At 39.3% G+C, this 18,424-nt stretch overlaps 1 long non-coding RNA gene across 1 annotated transcript in view; it reads right to left on the reverse strand.

The window, feature by feature from the left end:
- Positions 1-7,665: 7,665 nt before the first annotated feature.
- Positions 7,666-18,424, reverse strand: part of LOC118530372 (uncharacterized) — a 69,556-nt gene continuing 58,797 nt past the window's right edge. The window contains exons 2-5 of the long non-coding RNA XR_013445176.1: positions 16,794-17,488; positions 13,188-14,270; positions 10,264-10,425; positions 7,666-9,336 (exon numbers count right to left, since the gene is read on the reverse strand). This is a non-coding gene — a long non-coding RNA (uncharacterized LOC118530372). The remainder of the gene's footprint in view (positions 9,337-10,263; positions 10,426-13,187; positions 14,271-16,793; positions 17,489-18,424) is intronic.

Raw genomic sequence — 18,424 nt, forward strand, 5'->3', positions numbered from 1 at the left:
CATTCACTTTCTCTCAAAAATAGACCTGAAACTGTCCACAGATACAAAGGAAATTGGGGAAAAGTCAATCTGAGTAAGAAACAGCCCCAAAGTAGATTTACTTGACAATTCCAAATAAAGGTGATCTTCACCTTAAATATGGTCCAGAAATATCACCTCAATTCTTAGTTTTATTTTACTTACATGAGTATAGTTTAAAAGACTTCAAATGGTTACATATCTTCAGATTATATTCCACAAGATTTGTTCTTTTAACTTAAAAACAAACATTCAGCTATTTTTTTTTTTTTTTAAAGAAAAAAGTATGTTCGAGGGAACATAACCAAAAGCATCTTTTATTATGGTGAATTTTAATTTTTCATTATATTCCATTTTAAATTAGAACCATGTTCCCATGCAATCAATAATCTTTTATTCAATCTGGATACAAAGATAACAAAAACTTGGTCCCTGCCCTCAGTCTGGCAGAAAAAAAGACAGGTCTGTACATAATTAAGGGCAATTCAATGGCCTAGGACCATGATAAAATAAGATAGGATTAGCACACCAACCCATTGAACTTTTTTCAGGAAAGCAATAGGGGGATAGCCTTCTTTGGGGTATGTGGGTGTTGTTCAGGATGGGCTTTTAGAATTCAGGACGTTTAAACACTGAGATATTGTGTGTGTGTGTGTGTGTGTTTTAAGATTTATGTATTTATTTGAGAGAGAGAGAGAGCATGCATATGTGTGAGGGGAAGGGGAAGGGTCAGAGGGAGAGAATCCTCAAGCAGAGCCCAGCCTGGGGCTCTAGCCCACTGAGATCACAACCTGAGACAAAACCAAGAGTCAGATGCTCAACCGACTGAGCAACCCAGGTGCCCCTGAGATATTGTTTTTACTATGAACTGTTTTACAAGATTTTTCATTGCCTTACATTTGCCATCTTCTTTCCCTTCATTTGGTAACTGTATTAGTCAGGGTTCTCCAGAGAACCAGAACTAATAGGATATATAGAAAAGGAGAGACAGAAAATGATTTATTCTAAAGAATCGGTCATGTGATTGTCAGAGAAGGCCAGTCTGAAATCTGTAGGTTAAGTGGCAGGTTGGAAATTCAAGTAAGAGTAGATATTGTAGTATTTTTTTTAAAGATTTATTTATTTTTAGAGAGAGAGAGAGAACCCAAACGGGGAGAGGGGCAGAAGGAGAGGGAGAGAGAGAATCCTCAAGCAGAACTCCCTGTTGAGTGCAGAGCCCAACGCGGGACTGGATCCCAGGACCCTGAGATCACGACCCGAGCTGAAATCAAGAGTCAGATGCTTAACCGACCACCCAGGTGCCCTGAAATTGTAGTTTTGAGTCCAAAATTTGTGAGTTAGACCAGCAGGCAGGAAACTTAGGCAGAGTTTCATATGTTGCAATCTTGAGGTAGAATTGCTTCTCCTTCGGGAAACTTCAATTTTGCTCTTAATACTTTCAACTGCTTGGATGTGGGCCACACGCATTTTGGAGGATCATCTGCTTTGCTGAAAGTGGACACATTGTAAGTGTTAATCACATCTAACAAATATCTTCACAAAAACATCCAGAATGATGATTGGCCAAACAACTGGACATCATAGCTTAGCCACATTGTACATAAAATTAACCATCACAGTGACATAGGACATTTTCAACCCTGATTGTATTTTGTCATACAGACATTCTAAGTTTGAAGCATCAGTTTCTATAAAAGAACTTAACCATACTTTATTAGTTATTACATTTTTAATTCCACAAAATAGATACGCCTAAAAATGTGATCATTTGGGTAGAGAAGTAGCCATTAATTTAATACAGCATTTTCAGTGCTATAGCTTTTTACCATGCAATTTGGCCAAAGAGAAAGTAATTTCTCTTAATTAAGACAAAGAACGGGTTACTTTAAAAGGCATCCGTGGTCCATCCTTCTAATGGCATTGTCTCCTCTTCCATTAACTTCACATTCTACACCATATTTTTCAGCTATTATATATTCTCTCCTATATTTGCATGCAGTTGATTTTTCATGAGTAGGAGTCCTGCTTCCAAATGACTTATGTTCATGGTAGTAACGATGTGCCAGGAACTATGAGAAGCCACAAGATAAACATGGTGTACATTTCAGAAGCATTAATTTAACTCCAGAATTTTGATTGAGAATAAGAGGAATTAATTTAACTGATAAGCAGTTTAAAGAATTATTTTTGTAGTTTAGGTGTTTTGAGATATATATCCAGAATTCAAAATGAGCATAGATTTTAAAGAAAAATCCTAAGACCAGAATACTTTGAGCTTCAGCCCAATCCTTTGTGTTATATTCTCAGATCCCCCTAGGATTTGGGGAAGGGATAAGGGTAACATACTCATTTCTCTTGTTGGTTTTTTTTTTTCTTTCAGGTTTTTCATTTAATGGAAAATTTTGAGAAGTACTATTAAAGGATAATTTTTGTGAGACCAAATTCTTGGGTTAGGTTACTACTTGATTAGTTAGTTGGCTCTGCCCCAGAAAAATATCTACTCACCCACAAACTTGGCCAGTCTTTTCACGACTATGTACTCTTCACATCTCATGTGAGAATTTTCCAAACAATGGGTAATTCAGGACATTCTGTCTCTACTTTGGGAAAATAATCCAAAGTAACCTCACAAAACAAGGCACCTAGCATAATGGCTGGACCACAAAAATTGTTCAGTAGATCTCTGATTCAGGGCTCCCCTAGACAGAAGCCAGCACATCGAGTCTGCTGTGCAAGGGCAAAATAGCTCTTGCCAACTAGCACTTACCTGAGAGAAACACTCAGCCATCTTTGATGAGTGTTATTAACTGACCTTGTAGTGTTCTGGTAATGTACTATTGAGTTCTATTTATAGATGGCACAGTAAAATCCTTCCCCGGACTTGCACCTAAAATTGAGAAGGTGCCAGAACATTAAAGACTATGAGCCATACACCAGGATCGTCACAGCAAGAAGCCTGTTCCTGTTGTGTGTTTAGCCTGCCTTTTATTTGGGTCAGAATTGAGCCAACTTGTGGGTGGTTAGATAACACTCAAGGAGAAAGTGATGTGACTAATTTGAGCAAAGTTACACATATTTAAATTTAGGCTTTGTGGGAATAGAAAGTGGTTCCATTTCCTTATGACTAAAGTTTTATTTAGCTGTGCTCGATAACAATATTGTGCTGATGATAAGATTGCACCATTTGCATCAGGAGTTGAAAGGCTAAAGAAACATTTGGAGAAATAAAACTAAGGAGAGCAAAATCACAAACAAGCAGACCTAAACAAAACCCAACAGAAGCAAAATGTACTGTGCTTTACGCTCACAGGAGTTAAGCATGATGGAAACCAGGACAATGTTTCCATGCATTATATAGCTATAGGCAGATTATTTTGTGTGTGTTTCCCCTGCGTGATTGCATCAAATCATTCCTGTTCTTTGCTAGTGTAAACAGCGGACACCACTTCTCGTTCGGCATGGAATTTGGTTATGATCTGCTGTAGCAGCTTGTGAAACAGAAGCACGGGAGTACAGACTGAGCAGAGCTAGGAGGAAGTCCAGCATTGTGTCCTGTATGCAAGAGTTGTTCAGAGTCACCATGCTTCTTTTTGTGTGGAAAGTAAGGGACTATACTAATGATATACAAGCAAATACCATGGTAATCGCTATACCATTAGTATAGGATTGTGGACATGGCTATTGTAGGCATCGAAATCATAGCATTTGGTAACCCCATTGCCATTCAATGGACAGAACATTGTCATCTTCTACACTTTGGTTTCTTGAACAAATGGCACCTGCATTACTCTAAATCAGTGTACAATACTCATTGCACTGGGCACTAGGTATATAAAGATAAATCTATCAGTTGGTTGCCACTGGGAAAGTCAAAACCTAGCAAAGGAAGACACAGGCAGAGAAACCAGCTGTGCCCGGGGACTTGAGGGAAGCTGAAAGAAAGAAGAAATGTCTGCCTGATTTATGAAGAACCTGACATGTTTGGAAGAACGTGAGGAGTTCTGAGGGGTTGGCACATAGAGTTTTCAGTGTGACGGTGAAGGTAGAATGGAAATAAATGGAATAGAAAACATGGGTATGACCTAAGCAGTAGCTGGCATGGGAAGGATATTTATGGCGCCCACCCTTCTCCCCCAAATCACTGAGGACTATAGTCGTTAAGACTGAACAAGTTCCCCGTTACTTGGGACTGGCTCTGGGAAAGGGGGAGGATTTAATAGGAGATGTGGAGAATGGAGAAGAGAGAGGACAAACTAATTAGTGATGCTTTCCTACTTTAGAGAGGACACTGGTTTCGTTGCAAGGTAGGTTTTTTCAATAAAGAGCACTCTCTCTAATCTGAAGAGCTTGATAATTGCTTATCAGCGTTCTACTTTCTTCTGAAGTTGTCCATTTCCTTTGCCTTATTGTCCTAAACTGCATAGATGTTACTTGGTGCCCACTCTGTTCATGGAGTAGGTGGACAGAATCTCTTTTTATATCTTAATGGCGGGTTTAAGGTGGAATTAGGAATTTACCCTACATACCAAGGGATGGGTAGATAGAAAGAGGCATCATGGTGCAGCGGTGCATTGGGCTCAACATCAGAAGTCTTCAATCTCACCATCTTTACACATTTGTTATTATTTGACTGTAACTAGTTCTCTATCATCAGTTTCCTCATCTATAAAATAAATATGAATTCTCCTAGTGCTTGTGCTTCTGTAATCAAACCTTGATAATTGAGCCTATTAAATATGTGTGTGTGTGTACATGCATGTGTGTGTGTGTGTGTGTGAGTGTGTGTGTGTGTATTTATCTGATGCTGGAGCCTGAAGCCACAAGGCAGGCAGTTGGAAAGACAGATGCATGTGAAGTGAAGGAAGGCAACAGATGAGAAGCAGTGAAAATGATCTGGAAGCCATCAGGATGAAATGGAGCTCATATCCATCTCTCACAATGCTTGAGCCTCCAATTAGATAATGAGGGTGGCCAGCAGGAGAAGCTCGTACCTGCCATCATGTAATCAGGAGCCAAAGAAGCTGAAGGAAGAGAGTTACAGAAACTGTGGGGTGACCTGCTGTTCAGTGCCAATCACACGAGGCAGCAGATCAGTGACAACCTCTGTGAATGACCACAGAGCCTCATGCCCTATGCCAACCTTCTGACGTGAAAAGAATATGGCTTGCATCTTACAAATCTCATTCAAAATGTCTCCCAGTGGGTCGAGGCTAACCTGAACTATGAAGGGAATGGAATTCTGGAACATGTGGTCCCAGTTTAGCTAAATTAATACAATCCAAATCTACTACCCCTGACACCTGCCATTCAGAATATAGAACAAATGATTGAGACATAGTTCCTACCCCCAAATAGCTATCCTTGTGGTGGAAGAGAGTCTTAATTCACTCTGGTATATGTTGTAATAGAACTGCTTTGTCTCTTTTACAAGCAAAAAGTGAGATTAATGCACATGAATGAGCTTTGGAAGTGTTAAAGGTTTAATGGCTTTTCAGAGTCTCACTTTGGCTGTGTGATGTTAGATTACCTCTATGCTTAAAAGTGAACACTGGGAATGAATTCATTCTGGATATCTTAGTAAGTTTAGATCCCCTAGGCTTTGTCTTATTTCACTTAAGTAGTGTGGTGGTGCTGAATGGATAGCAACCAAATTTCTACACTAACCCAAATCCTTTCATTCATGAGATTATACCTGTTCATTTAAGTCACCAACCATTTCCCCACAGAGACAACGTTTGTCCTGATTTAGCATAACTTATCCCTCTTTTAAGCTGAGAAAATGGGACACATTAAACCGATAGCTAAGTTCCTTGACTGTTCATTTTTAAAAAACCATTGAAGATTAGAAATGGCCTCAAAATGTTGTGCCAAATCTGTCCTGTGAAAACTCCTTTTTAATCAGCACCATCTTGCGTAGATTGTCTCTGCTATCACTTTATTAGATTGTGTTTGACTCACCCTTTCAACTTAGCCTTCTGTCTCATTTTTCTCTTCCTTCGATGCTGCCTCGTTAGGCAGATTTTGAGTCTTTCAGAGACTTCACGTTTTCTCTGTATCTCAAGGATAGTGTCTCAATGATGAGGTGGCCTCATTGTTTCCACCACCCAAACGTTCTGTTACTGAAGTCATGAATAGAAGATATTTTTGCTCAATCTTCTATGATATGAGACTACATGGAGAAAATTCTGAGATGTTTCCCCTACCAATAACAAAGGAACGTGTGTCACTTGACTGCAGAAATAATATTTTCAATTTACTGATTGATTTTTGTTTTAAGAAAGACATGCTGTGCTCCATGGTAAGTGCTTCACAGATCTTAATCCTTCCATCCCTATGATGAACTTCATTTTTACAGATGAGGAAGCAGAGACGAAGGGGCCATGCAATGTTTCGAAGATCACACAGCTTGTAAATGGCACAGCTGATTTTGGACCAGGCAGTCTTTGTCCCTGGTATCTGTTTTTAACTACTAATCTGTGCCCTCTAAAGAACCTCAGTTTTCCATAAATTCATCGCTGCATGATGATTAAGAATGCTAAATGATATTAACACATAATTTGGATTATACACCCAGCATTCAAGAAACCTTTGTACACAACACAAAGGGAAAGCATGAGAAATGCTCAGGCATTGAAATGATAAAATAGAATCAAACCCTACCAATGGGACCCAGCTCTCTACTCTGTAATTATTGATTTCTTTGAAGTATTCTCGTTTGCATGCAGGCATTAAAGTGTTCTTTCTCTGTGGCATTTAAAAAATAAAAACAAGCCAATCAGAAACAGAAAAGAAGATATCTGCACTCTAGTTAAGGGGCAGAACCCCAGCCACACCAATACAGGGCTTTGTCATTTTCATCAAAAGTGAATAAACACAAACAGAACTTTAACATCATAAATCAATAAGAATTTTGATTTGAGCAATATTTCATTGATGGGGGAAAATGCAGTCATTCTTTATGGTCCTAATGACATATGAAAGTCTGTTGGCTTTAATACCAAATATTGAACTAAGATCAAATAAGCCATTTGTTTGAGGGAAAAGATGGAGATAAAAGTAGAGCCCAGTGGGTCTTAAGAAATTTCTTGGTTTAGAGCAAAAAGTCTCTCCTGCATTAATCTAATGTAAAATAGCCCTTTTTCTTTGTGCTAGTAAATATTAATTTTGCTAGAAATTACTGTTCTTGATATGCAAATATTTACAATGAGAATTTTCATGGAGTAGGAAGAAGCAATCTTAGTTTTTACTCCTATATTAATACCAGTGGAGATTAACAGTGATGCAGTCATTTATTGAAGAGCAAATCCTGTGTTTCATTGGTTTGGCCATGTAATACAAATGAAGTCAAACGTATATTTTCAAGAAAGAGCACCAGAGGGGTGCCTGGGTGGCTCAGTCGTTAAGCGTCTGCCTTCGGCTCAGGTCATGATCCCAGAGTCCTGGGATAGAGCCTCACATCTGGCTCCCTGCTCTGCGGGAAGCCTGCTTCTCCCTTTCCCACCCCCCCACTTGTGTTCCCTCTCTTGCTGTCTCTCTCTCTCTCTGTCAAAATAAATAAACAAAATATTAAAAAAAAGAAGAAGAAAGAGCACCAGACAAAAGCCAACCATCAACATAATAAAATTGCATTTTTTTAATAAAATATTTTCAGTATTCTATGAAAGAAAGAAAACTGTACTTCCTAAGAAAGCTGCTAACATAAACTTTTACTATTCAAAATAATTACATCAGATAATAAGAATCAAGTAACATATATAAGCATAATAATCAAATAATTAAATAATTGCATGATGTATTAATAATTTTTCAGTATTCATCATAAGACCATCTCTTAAAGAAATATGTTTACTTTTTAAGTTAAAAAAAATATTAGAAAAAATTTGGCAGTTGCCCTACCCTTAAAACTGTTAGTGTATTCATCCTAAAGATCACTGAACTCCTGAAGGTTCTAATAAATTTCTTTGTTGTGTTTGGCATTTCCTTTTACGTAGTCTCAGCTTTTAAACTAAAGACCAGATCATTCACTGGCATGTTTTTGTTTTTCTTGTTTGGTTCACCTTTCTTCTTTTTTTTTTTTTTTTCCTTTTTGATTCCTAATGAATATAACAAAACAACACTTGTGGTCCCACTTCAAAGCTTAGAAAATGCTTTGACAGCAATGATCACATTTTGTCTTCAGAACACCTTTGCAAGAGTAATGAAAATACTAGAGAATTCTTCGTATAGTGATGGAAATAGTAAGGATCAGGCAAATTAAGGGATGGGCTGGTACAGGGCCAGCAGGGGAACTCAGCCTCTGGGGTTTGCCTCCAGATCATTTCTCTTTCATGTACTCCTGCTTTCTTGCCTCTTCCATCTCTGCACTGGAGAAATCTTAGGAGGATAACAGGTATCTTCTCAGTGTGGTGTCAGCTTGCATTTCAATATCAGACAGACCTGGGTTTTAATCTAAACTGCCACGTGTGACTTGTAGTCGTTCTCAAAGTGTGGTCCAGGACTAGCAGCATCAGAATTGCCTGGGAACTTGTGCAAAATGCAAATTCTCAGGCTCCACCTCAGACCTACTGAATAAGCAGCTCTGGGGCTAGAGTCCAGCATCTGTCTTCTTCACGATCCCTCCAAGTGATTCTGATCGATACGAAGGTTTGAAAACCAGTGGTCTAGACCAAAGCATGTCACCACTGCAGAAGTTCTGTTTTGTCTTCCAGTTGGGTCAATGCTAGCTCTTACAAATGTCACACGGCACGTGGTACACAGACACTTGAGAAATGTTGACATTCCCAGGGAACTGAATTTTATTGCAAGAGTTAATTCCGACTCACTCAATAAATGTGAGAACAGAAGTGAAGTGATCACCCTTCTTGAATGCAGCATTTTCTCTAAACCTAGAAGAGACAACTATTTCTAACTTGTGGGTAAACTGGATGGTATACTGTGGCTTTGTCTGAAGTAGTTAGTAGCTGCCTTTGAAAATAAATCCAAGGAAGCCAAGTGATTTTGGTTAAAAATCAGGGAGAGGCAGGGCTTGTCTTTGTCACTACCATTTTATTTGTTGTTTGTTTATGTGATTCTGGCAATTGCGTCACGATAGCTTTGTCCAAAGGCCAGATGTCATCCCATGGCTTCAATTACTTAAAATTTATATGTCGGGAGGCACCTGGGTGGCTTAGTCGATTCAGCATCCGATTCTTGATTTCGGCTCAGGTCATGATCTCAGGGTTGTGAGACGTGCCCCGAGCTCAACACTCGGTGGGGAGTCTACTTGAGATTCTCTCTCTCCCTCTGCCCCTCCCACAATTCAGCTCATGTTCCCTTGCTCTGTAAAAAAAAAATATATATATATATATATGTGTATATATATATATACATATATATGTATACACACACACACACACACACATATATATATATGGCTCAATAATTTAAAAGCCCTCAGTTCAAAAAAAAATCCATAAATTCAATTTTGAAACTCAATGAAAAAGTTTTTCAGCCTGTGTTCACCCAAATATATGAAAGTTGTCCTTAAGTAGCCATATGGAGTATGTAGATATGGACAGGCAAATTAAATCAATTTCTCTTGGATTCCCCTGTTTGTCCTCTTCCCGGACTTACAAAAGCAGAGGACACTTGTTAAAAACCTCCCGTGGGCAGGTGCTATGTTGTACGGTTGGGGCTTATGGGGGAGCCAGTTAGGAGGTGTTCTTGAAATTGTGGTATTCAAGCCACATCAACTGGCCACCCAAGTTCTTGGTTTTAGATGGAATTAAGAGCCTCACATAATTTGTACATAGGTCTTAACTACCAGGAAGGGGGCAGCAGTTACTTGCTTTGTGTTTAAGTTCCTGAAGTTTGAAGAGAAACAACCACCCAAAGCCATGTTTTTTTGTCGCTTATTTTTCTCCATAGTTCCTAAAGGTGGGAATTCCTAACTTGGTGGGGGGGCAGGCAGTGAGAAAAACAAACAAACAAAAAAACCCCCAAAAACCTAAAAAGCCCTTCTGTTCCTAAAGCATGAAACTACAGGGTTTCTGTCACTGTGGTAGCCTATAATCAGAGGGCACGCTAATAAAGAAGCTTACCTTCCTGGGAAGAAGGGGAAATATTTAGCTATAAACTAGACTTACAAGTGCAGGTAACATTATTTCAGAAGGTTTCCCTATCTCTGTTTACCAACGCTGCGTGTCGATAAAAAGATTAAAAGCTAGTTACTCCAGTATTTACAGAGAACACAGGGCTCTGACTAACTCTGCTCAGAATCTCTAGTTACATCGCCCTGAGATGCTCCGCCAGCATTTCATGTCCTCACAGTAACTGCTCCCATCGCTGGGTCCAGTGTTTGTGGCAAGGACATCTCGAAGGGGGAACCGGTGGTGGCCACTTCCGTTCAGCTTCAGCTATCACCTTGCCCTGCAAAAAAAAAAAAAAAAAAGCTACTCAGTCATTTGCTCAGCATTTATATTTTTAGGCTCTGCCTTGGATTTAATCACTTACTTCTCTCCCTGCCAAAGTATTTGTGCTGGTAAAACGGCCACACAAGCCAGGCAGAACCTGCTGTTTCTGCTCCTGTCTGAAGGGTGAGCCATGGAAAGGTTGATCACTGTGATTTTATAGTTGAATGGTGTCATTGTTCTGGGTTTTTTGTGTTTCCCTTTAAAGAAAATTCTGAGACTTGAGAGCTCTAAGATAAGGGGGAAAGTCTACCTGAAAACACTGTGTGCCTTCTCACCAACCTTTTGCTGGTAGAGAACAGATCATCTTTGTTACACTTTAGCTGGATGAAAATGCACACATTATATGGGCAATTGAGGTTAATGAAAACACTTGGACGTCATTTTCCCAGGTCCTTTCCTTTTCTGGGCTGAATTGTGGACCTGATTTAGGTACGTAGTCCTACTTACAGATTGAATTGAATTCATTGGGAGACTTTGGCATATTCATAATGCTAAAGACACTTAAAAGTCCGTAGCTGTCATTTTGAATTATCAAATTCTATAATCTCTCTCCAATAAGCTGTGACTCATCTACTTAGGTGACCAAGAATGTGTATTGTATAATTTTGCAAAATTGGTCAAACACAATACCTGAGAAATGGGAGGGTCATTCATTACTAATTGCCTTGATTGCCAGAAATGTAACAAAAACCTTGTTCAGAAATATATATATATATATATATTATTTTATATACATATTATATATATATATATTTCTTTTTAGATAGAGCGTGCATGAGCAGGTGGGGGGGGCAGAGGGAGAGGGAGAGAGAATCTCAAGCAGACTCCCCACTGAGTGCAGAGCCTGACACGGGGCTCTACCCCACGACCCTGAAATCATGACCTGTGCTGAAATCAAGAGTCGGACACTTAACCAACTGAGCCACCCAGGTGCCCCCAGAAATGTTGTTTTTTTTTTTTTTTTTAAAGATTCTATCCATTTATTTGAGAGAGAGAGAATGAGAGAGAGCACATGAGAGGGGGGAGGGTCAGAGGGAGAAGCAGACTCCCTGCCGAGCAGGGAGCCCGATGCGGGACTCGATCCAGGGACTCCAGAAATGTTCTTTAAGAGATATGTGGCTACTAAAAAAAGAAAAAAAAAAGGGATTCAAAGTCCTTAGTCAAGCAGGTAAAAGCTTTGCCACTTGGGGCCCGACGACGTAATGTTTTGGTGTTCTCAGCTACCACTTCTCTTTTATGAATCCAGGTTTCTCACTTTACAAAAATGCTGTGTTCTTTGCTCCTATCTGGAGAATGTTAAGTCTTCTCCTTTTGACTCTTATTTATTCCAGCATGTCTCTCAAAGTTTTAGCCAAATCCACCTTTTGCATGACACCTTACAGAATGAATTCGAATTAAACCAACAAGGAGCCTGCCCTCCTTTGACTGTTTCCTCTTCTACTCACTTGACCTTCATCCATGACCCTTTCCCATTCATCTGACTATTAACCAAAGCAAAACTGAAATAAGAATACAATTCAAGTAGTCATTTTCTATTTCTTTTATCTTGTCTTCTAAATAGCTTACAAACTTCTTGTGGACTGGCATTATGTCTTAGAAATCACAAATTTGCAAACAACCTGTTACCTGCCTTGAATATAGGAAGCAGGGGAAGACCTAACAAATAGCAATCATTTATTTGAGGCAAAGAATAAAAATGTTAGGCTTAGAAATGTTATAGAATAGTATTTGCTCCTTGATAGGATACACTGTAAACAAGTTATTTAAGTTAGTTATTTTTGGGGGGCCCTCCTTCCCTGTAGTACCTCACCCTGTCTCCCCAACACACATGTGTGTGCACACGCACGCACACACACACACACACACACACACACACACACACACACCTCTTTCTGATGTTTTAATGTTATCTGTTCTTTCGGTTTCTGGCCTAGTTCTTTGTTATTACTCCAGGTAGGTTTTCACTTTCTTGCTATTGCCCACATAGGGCTTTCTTTACAAGACACATAGGGACCTCTTTGCTTGATTTTAACCTATACTCTCAAATCATCCTAAACTATTCCATGAAGAGACACTTCTCTCTTATTTTACTCTCTCATGTAACACTTACATTTAATTTGAGACTTTTGGGTGCACAGATCTGTATAATGAATAACGTTAACATGTCAAATACTCTGGTGGCCTGGGTGAAAGTTTAATCTGAGGCAGGTGGGAAGGATGGTCACTTGTACTGTTTAAGCAGAACCTAATTCAGAGGCCAGGAAAACAAGTGTTCTACAATACCAAAAAATCTAAAATTTGGTCTGCATCATAAATAACAGAATGCTAAAGTGTCTATTTAAAAGCACACTTAGGTGAAGCAGAGCAGGCTACTCATATTTTGGATTTAGTTTTTATTGTTTTATGAGTCTCAGTTTTCATATAGAATCAAAATTACTTAATGTCTTCCAAAAATGTGCTTGCTCCTTTAGCCTGTGTATTCAAAATTATGGAATAAACTATTTAAGCAGCCTCACCATCCCCATCCCCTCCAGGAAATAGATAGCCAGCGATCTGTAGATATCAGGTAAAGTTGAAGAGCAACTTTTTAAGATTTCCATCTCCTCTTGGGAATGTGGTATGTCACAACCAGAGAGTAAGCTCAGTATCTAAACAAACTCAGAACCTGACTTCTGTGGGGCAGCTGGTTTTATAGTTGGAAATAATTGAACTACTTACTAGTCCATTGATGCAAAGGTACTAGAAGATCCCTCAGAGACAAAGGAACAGATGGGAGAAAATTCTAGAAGGTGTAAAATAACCTTTCAAATGCAAGTATGGGTGTTGTATTAGTTTCCTCAGGCTGCTGTAACTGGGTGGTTTAAAACAAAAATTTATACTCTCACAGTTTGGGAAGCCTAAAGTCTGAAATCAAGGTTACCCTCCCGCCACAGCCTCTAGGGGAGGATCCTTCTTTGCCTCTTCATCTTCTGGTAGCCTGAGGCTCCTTGCTTGTGGCAAAACCACTCCAACCTCCACCTCTGTCTTCACGTTATTCTTCTCTCTGGGTGGATGTTCCTTCTTCTTAGAAGGACACCAGTCATATCGGACAAGGGCCTACACTAATGACCTCCTTTTAACTTGATTACATCTGCGAACACCCTATTTCCAAATAAGGTCACAGTCACAGGTGCCAGAGGTGATGATTCCAAAATGTCTTTTTGGGAGGACACAGTCCAACCCATAACAGACGATGATGGCAGAAAAACGAGAGACTCCACACCTTCCTCAGAAACACACTGAAAACACACCGAAATGAAGGATAACCTTCCTTTCCTTTTCTTGCCATTCTTTCTGTTATTGTGCCTTTTGTTTATGTCGGCCATTATAAAATGGTTAGATAATATTAGATGGAAGCATTTATTTTTCTACTTATTGTTTTGAATCTTTCACCTTTTGAAGAGGCACAGCCCGACTGTTCTTTTGTAATTTGTGACAACTATCAGAATTTGATTTTTTTTTTTTTTGTCGTCAGTAAGCAGGCAGTCGTAATGCTGATAATGAACAAAATGGAAGAAGGTATTTCACAGATAGGAAAGGAAAAGCCAAATAAAAAGGGGAAATAAAAGGAACAGTCAACTGTGGATTGAGGAAAGGTGAAAGACATGAAGTATTCTCAGAAATAGCCAGTAAACATGGAGAAAATAGCGATTAGGGTGTTGACGCAAGAACTCATGACTCAGATTTTCTTCCATCGCTTCTCTTGCACCCCAGACGGCCGTGTGTTCTGAAGCTTCCTCTATATTTTCCAGATTTCCTAGCCTAAAGAGAAACAACAATAGTAACATTTGCATTTACTTAAGGCTTTGGAAAATCAAAGTGAAAATAAAAGTAACCTTCAAGTAGAGTCTGCATGGAATAGCTCAGCTCTTTTGGCTAAGCCTGTCTTTTGGTCCTTATTTTCAGGGTAGCAATTTGCAATATTTTCAAACAGTGGAGGGTGGGGGGGTGATAATATCAAATAAATCATTCTGTGATAGAAAGCATCAGCAAGCTGAAAAGCCTGTTGATTGGTGAGTGTTGGCATTTGTGACTTTGAGAGAGGTGCCGACAATTAGAAGAAGTGTGTACTGTATACACAGACACCATCTAGATTGAAAGAATGGGCTGGCAAAATATTCAAATCACCACATCCATCCAGTGCACTTTATTAGCCAATGATGTAAGAAGCCACAGAAATAGAGCCAGAAGAAAAGGTGGGGAAAATGGTAAAATACATCTACCTTCCTTTTTGTGGCCAAAACAAATTTGGTTTGGTAGATTTAACAAGGCTGAAATTTATTATACACCCCCCCCACCCCGACCACCAAGGTTTAAAATAATTTTGGACTGTTAAAATAGAGTCACACTTTAAAGTAAACACAAAGTGGGTAAAATGCCATGTGTCTGAGAACATATGTTATGCATCCAACATGCTAGAGTTTACCAGTCCTGAGAGATGACAGGAGCTATTGTTCTCAAGATCCTATACTGCAAGGTCATGCAATTTCTCCACAGAAAAACCATTATTATTGGGTATTTGTTGCAATATTTTTCATTGAGATTGGGGAGATTCTATTATAATTAAATCAGTCCAGCTTTAATATTTAGCTAATAGATAATTAGATTTCTAAGAAAGCCGAGCTGTCCTAAAAAAAAAAAAAAAAAAAAAAGAGTGATTAAATGCATTTTTTTGAGTCCTATAATGGAGGAGTATGAATACTTTATTTTGGGAGTTTTAATCAAAAATGATCCAATTTACAAGTATTGATATGGAGGCTATAGTTTCAAGAAGGGTATTTTTATTAAAGTAGTTGTCCCACATTTCATTTACCACCATATTGTGGTGCTTGTTTTGGGAGGCTGGATATACAAATGGTTAATGGCCAAGACCATGATGACAGTAAAACCTTGACCCATAGCCTTTATAACAAATAGCCAAGTGACAAAAGACAATTTTTGGAGCAGTGAGCCCCAAATGGTCTAGACTTCGTCACTGACTTCCAACATCCCACTCTTTCCCCCTGCTTCTAACTTAGAACCAAACCAGAGAAAACAAAACATCCTTCCCAAACCAATCACAGAGAATGTCCTGCTTCTAGTTAACCTGATTCTAGCTTCCCACGTCAGTAGCCTCTGATCATATCTTTAGCTTTCCCGTTTTCACTATAAAGCTTCCCTGACCTTTTGCCTTTCTTTGAGTCTCTGCCAAACACAAGTAATCAATCATGGCTGACTCCCTTGCTATAGCAGACTGTGAATCGTACCCCCTGCTTGATTCTAATTTGGGTAGTCTTTGTTTATTTCTATAATATTTATTATAATCTCTATATAGAAACCTCTAAATGGCAAGATGAGCTATCCCCAATTCAGAAAATCATTTAGGACCACTGGATATTAACGGTAGTGCCAATAATCCAAAAGCCAGAAAAATTATTAGAATTGGTTCACATTTGGGTCAAGATTCCTTCAACCTAGCTCAGATCTGTGATGATTTGGCATTTGTATTTCTCAGTCTTACTTCTAAGTCATTACAGCAAAAGTCTCTCTGCTTGGGAGTCTCTTGCATGCAGTCTGGCTCGTGTGCTTGTTTTCTCTGTGGAACTAGTCTGGTGTAATGGACACTTCCTGTGGTTCAAATTGGCTCTCTGTCTTTAAGAAGGTCGATTTTGCCTTGATTAGCTGAAAAGCATGTGGCTTTTGATATTACAGGATTTCATTTCTAATCCTGCCAATAAATTTCATTCCTCATGTGACTTTGAGGAGAGTCTTTTAACATACTTAAGTCTCAGTTGGCTTATTTAAGCATTGCTAATGATTTTAGCACCTACCATATGGGTTGCTTAAGAATTAAAACAGAATTTCCGTAAAACAGTTACCAAAATCCCAATATGTAATATGTATTTAATAAGTGATAGCCATTATTATTGTATCAAAATAGATGTTCATATTTCCAATGAACAATCTTCTTTATATCTTATGTGACAACATATAACATTTTTTTTTTAAGATTTATTGATTTATTTGAGAGAAAGAGTGTGAGTGAGAGGTGGGGGAGGGGCAGAGGGAGAGGGAGACAAGCAGACTCCCCCCAGAGCAGGGAGCCTGATGCGGGGCTCGATCCCAGGACCCTGAGATCATGACCTAAGCTGAAATCAAGATTTGGATGCTTAATTGACTGAGCCACCCAGGGGCCCCAACACAGAATATTTCAAGCAAAGATTTGGAAATTGCTGGCAACTTGCTCAATTTTCCGATTGTCTTAGGTATCAGATAAGCACTGTTACAAGACAATATGTACATTACTTCATATGGAGAATGAAGGCATTTGTCTTCATAATTCCGCTGATGTACACCTTCCGCTGTATTAAAAACCAAACCTCTTGGAGCTGGACTGACTTGGCATGAGGCAATCAGGGATGTTTTCACTTTTGCCTTCTCAATGGCCTCTACTGGTTGAGCAGGTTACAGCTAGTAGGTTGGTTAAGATTTTTGGATATGAACTTTGCTTCTTAGAGTGTAGACAAAACCACGTTTAAAATCTGTTAACTCCGGAGGTGCCAGGAGGCACGCGGCACAGCTTGTAGAAGAAGGTAGCGTGTCCTCTCTTCTCTTCTACAGACTATTACAATCAAAGAAAGCTTCTGACATGGTGAAATATTCATTTTGCAGACATGACATGGGCATGTTTAACTTCTGAATCAAACAAAGGAAAAATTATTGGGCATTTTATGTGCATTTTTCTTAACATGATCACAGAATCAGAGTTAGCCATTTAATCCCAAACGAGACATGACCTCACTGGGGTTTGGTCCTTGACTAAATTTCAGAGTTCCTCACAAGGATAGCGTGGATTGCATTGCCTCTGTGCTCCTGTCTCCTCGCTGATGTCCCGGGGTTTGTTTGCGGTGGAGGTGTGGGAGGTCTCCAGCAAATGTTTTCAGAGCCAATACTTGTGGGGATTTTACTGTTTTTGTCACAGAAGCCATTTAGTAGTCAATCTGGAAACAAAGAATGGAATGAGTTACCCTGTTAAAATTCTTCAGTCATGAAGCGTTTGTTATGTATGGTGGGTTTCATTAGAAATTAGAGGAACAGGTCATTAGAGGGAAGTGGGATGACCTATGGGGAGAATCAGGAAGGCTTTTTCACAATACATGTATGCAGTAGGTTCTTGATGAGATGTCGCTAAGTAAGGGGCCCTTGGTGCAGCCCCACATCACATATTTTTAACTTCCCTACAATGGCTATTTCAAATGTTTTCGATTCTCTTTAAATCTCTAATTCTGTCTCCTTGCCCCACTATTCCTTTATTTAACCAGGGAATGAAATCACAAACCTGTTGCCACCCAGCCTATAGGCTTGATCCCAGATGCATGCATTCTTTCCTTGGACTCATCCCTGACTGTTCCCTATCCCTCCACTATGCAGCTCCTCCTTTCCTTCCCTCCCTCCCCGATGGATTTCTGATTGTTGTAGATTCAGACTCCCAAGGATCTCTCCAATCTGTTCCCTTTGCTTTATTCCCCTGGGTTATGCAATATCTTTCTTATTGCCTTCCCTATCAGATGTCTGGCCAATCCATTCCCACCACCACTGCCAGAATATCGTCTCTGAAATGCTAATCAGATTGGCTTACTCCCTTGATCAAAACGCTTTAATTCTTCCTTAGAATAAGCAACATTTTTTAACCTGACTTAGCTGGTACTGCTCACCACCCCAGCTCCATCTTTCTCATTCTTCTCGCCATCCTTGATCCCATGATTAAGCCAAATAAGCATTTTTATTTTTCCTGCTAATGCGTATTCAGTGCTAACATAGTTTGTCTCAACCAGTTGCATTCAGTATGAATAGAGTAAGGGTGTAAATTACACCCTTGGGGAAATGTGACTCACGAGTAACTACTGCAGAGTGGATTCACTAGAACAAAAACAAAC

The sequence above is a fragment of the Halichoerus grypus genome, chromosome 2 (assembly GCF_964656455.1).
Source record: "Halichoerus grypus chromosome 2, mHalGry1.hap1.1, whole genome shotgun sequence".
Lineage (NCBI taxonomy): Eukaryota > Metazoa > Chordata > Mammalia > Carnivora > Phocidae > Halichoerus > Halichoerus grypus.